The sequence below is a fragment of the Coenobita brevimanus genome, unplaced genomic scaffold, assembly GCF_032717465.1.
Source record: "Coenobita brevimanus isolate Jiangsu-jjx unplaced genomic scaffold, ASM3271746v2 jjx.HiC_scaffold_2709, whole genome shotgun sequence".
In the NCBI taxonomy this organism is placed as follows: Eukaryota; Metazoa; Arthropoda; class Malacostraca; order Decapoda; family Coenobitidae; genus Coenobita; species Coenobita brevimanus.
Window position 1 is genome coordinate 501,076 of NW_027643663.1, and position 3,876 is coordinate 504,951.

Sequence of the window (3,876 nt, forward strand, 5' to 3'; positions counted from 1 at the left end):
TATCGCGTTGACGAATAGGGGAATTGGGAGGAGGAACACGAACAACAGTCTACCCTCCTCCCGCCGGCCTGACGTACAGTTGCGAGCAGATGACTCGAGGCCACCTAGTCCACCAACATGGTGTTTTATCTGGTAACAGTTGTAGCTGTGAACTTGACCGAGATTTAGTCGGCTGTTCTGGCGAATCAAACCTGTCAATAATTTGTCAATGTGCAGTTCTAACTGGTCTCCAGTCAATATCATGCAAGTCAACGGATTATATTGATAATGATTAACGTGCCATACACATGGTAGATATATTTATAACCACAGTATTTCAGCACAGGCGTCCCAATAGTGATGCATTCATTCATGTGAGACAAACGGGTATTCCAAGTTTGCAGCTCCATCAGCATCTCGGTAGGCACCACGTGATGCCACGTATGGGCAGAGGCATGGAGGTGGAACCAGCTGGCCCGTTCATGATGATAAACATTTATACAGATTAATCGTTCGACTTTACCACTCAAATATTAAAGATACATTGGTTTAGTATGTGAAAACAAACCTATTACAACCTCTAATCTAATATACATTAAATACAGCAGCCAACCACCTGCCTCCTCCCCCCCTCCCATCAGACGTCCCACCTCGTCCCGCCCTTCCTCATCTACCACTCTATAACTCCCACCCACTCCCTTCCCTTGTTCCGCCTACTGTGGTGTGAACCTTTAACTCTCCCACCTGCTTCGGCTTCAGAGGTCGACGAAAGTGAGGTTCACATGAGGGATGACTGACATGACGGTATTTCTGTGATAATAACGCTAGGTTGCGGGGAAGCTGATAACCTTACGGCATATCATTTAAAAACTGGTAAAGGCTGTTTGGTTCACGACGACAGTCGAACAAAATAAATCACTACCGATACTCGTTTGTCTCACATGAATGAACACACCACTGTTTGGGTGCCTGTGTTGTAATACTGTGGTTATAAATATATCTACCATGTGTATGGCACGTTAATCATTATCAATATAATCCGTTTACTTGCATGATATTGACTGGAGACCAGTTAGAACTGCACATTGACAAATTATTGACAGGTTTGTTTCGCCAGAACAGCCGACTAAATCTCGGTCAAGTTCACAGCTACAACTGTTACCAGATAAAACACCAACATGTTGGTGGACTAGGTGGCCTCGAGTCATCTGCTCGCAACTGTACGTCATGCCCCTCACCCCTCTCTCTCTCTCTCTCTCTCTCTCTCTCTCTCTCTCTCTCTCAATTACCTATCTATCCATCTGTCTATCTATCTACCTATCTATCTATATATATACATATATATGAGATGGTGTCTCATTTTTAGCTGACGTATTGGAGTGCGGAGGTAGAGACAGACATATATATATATATATATATATATATATATATGTCTGTCTCTACCCCCGAACTCCAATACGTCAGCTAAAAATGAGACACCATCTCAGTAGTGTGTGTGTGCGTGTGTGTGCGCTTACGTGCGTGCGTGAGTGCGTGCGTGCGTGCGGGCGTTAAAATGTCCGAGCATCATTGAGCCCATGCATCTGTGTGTGTGTGTGTGTGTGTGTGTGTGTGTGTGTGTGTGTGTGTGTGTGTGTGTGTGTGTGTGTGTGTGTGTGTGTGTGTGTGTGTGTGTGTGTGTGTGTGTGTGTGTGTGTGTGTGTGTGTGTGTGTGTGTGTGTGTGTGTGTGTGTGTGTGTGTGTGTGTGTGTGTGTGTGTGTGTGTGTGTGTGTGTGTGTGTGTGTGTGTGTGTGTGTGTGTGTGTGTGTGTGTGTGTGTGTGTGTGTGTGTGTGTGTGTGTGTGTGTGTGTGTGTGTGTGTGTGTGTGTGTGTGTGTGTGTGTGTGTGTGTGTGTGTGTGTGTGTGTGTGTGTGTGTGTGTGTGTGTGTGTGTGTGTGTGTGTGTGTGTGCATCATTGTGTGCGTGTATCTATGTGCTCGTATCTGAGTGTGCGTGTATCAGTGCCTGTGTGTATCAGTGCCTGTGTGTATCAGTGCCTGTGTGTATCAGTGCCTGTGTGTATCAGCGCCTGTGTGTATCAGTGTGTGCGTATATTAGTGTGCGTGCGTGCTCTGATCAGTGCTGGTATCAGTGTTTGCGTGAATGAATACGTGCGTGCATTAGTGTGTGCCTGCTCCGTGTGAGCGTATATAGTGCGTACATGCCGCAGCGTGTGCGTGCATCAGTGTGTACGTGCTAAGTGTGTACGTGTTCAGTATGTACGTGTTCAGTGTGTGCGTGTTCAGTGTGTGCGTGTTGAGTGCGTGCGTGTTGAGTGCTTGCGTGTTGAGTGCTTGCGTGTTGAGTGCTTGCGTGTTGAGTGCGTGCGTGTTTAGTGTGTGCGTATTCAATATGTGCGTGTTTTTTGTGTGCGTTCTTAGTGTGTGCGTGCTTGTGTGTGTGCTCTTTGCGAGTATTTACTGTGTGCGTATATCAGTGTGTAACTCAAACTGTCTGCATGTTTGTAAGAGTGAAAGTATGAAAAAATATAATGATGATGATGATGATGATGATGATGATGATGACGATGATGATGATAATGATGATGATGATGATGATAATGATGATGATGATGATGATGACGACGACGACGATGATGATGACTGAGGCGTCTGGCAGGAGATAGTAGTAGTAGTAGTAGTAGTAGTAGATGATGATGATGGCTATTATGTTGGTTGTGGTGGTGGTGGTGGTGTGGTGATTTTGATGATGATGATGATTTTTTCTAGTTCTTTTTAATCCGGAAACTTTTATGTTATCAAGGAGGATTCTGTACTCTACTCCTTTCACCTTAACTTGGCCCAGATTTTCGTCCATTTGCAGCTTTTCACGTGTCTCAGTTGCGTCTTTGAAACAGCACTTGTTCGTGACTAGCATAATAGTCTATTGTTACAACTCTGCATTCGAGATGAAGAGATTGCAATTTTAGGCCAAGTTAGAGTAAAATGAGCATAGTGAAGGGGATGGGATGGAGGGATGAAGTAGAGAAGTATACGAGAGAGGCGAAATGGCAGGGTACAGGGCAACATGGAGGCGATTTGTTTGTGGCCACCCCTTACGGGTTTAAGGCGTCTGGCTATAGATAACTAGACAATTAGGGCTATAGATATAGGTGACGATACACGACCATTAAAATTACATCCATTTCCCTTATTTTCTACAATTTCTTTGGCCTACAACGCTTCCTGGCTGACCGTAAGATATCCCCGTGTCCTAATTTAGTCACCTTAATGGCAAAAACAGCAAAACCCAACACTTGCAGAAAGAGAAGCCTACACACCATCACTACCCCCTAACCAGCAAAACGACGTCTATTGCCCTCATCTGTTGAATCTATTTGACCTATGACACTTCCTGGTTGGCAGCAAGATACCTCTGTGTCCTATCTGAATCATCTTAATGGCAAAAACAGCGAAATTTAACACCAAAACAGTAAAATTTAACACTTACATCAGGAGACGGAGCCGACGCAGCCTCACCCTCTTATCGTCCGAGTACCACTGACTGACCAATGGAATGCCATGCTTGTTCAGCCCAGAAACTTGTGTGAAACTTTACCCAACTACTTTTACATCCACTAGAGGGTACGGAGGCCCTCTCATCTTCAGGGTAACTCTCGTATTTTATTCTAGCTAATACAAGAGGCTATTATGCACCTGTGAGCTATTTATAAGTGTCTGAGAGCGTTCATGTTGTAAATATTAACCCTTCTATCATCGTGACAACTCTAGTACTTTTATTTATTAGACTCCAGACGATTTTATTCAGCTGGGGATAGGTCTTAGGAGGCTGAGTGCATAAGAGAAAACCGTCGTAGAGGAAGCATCAGGGACTGTAGCAAACAAAGTCAGAAATTA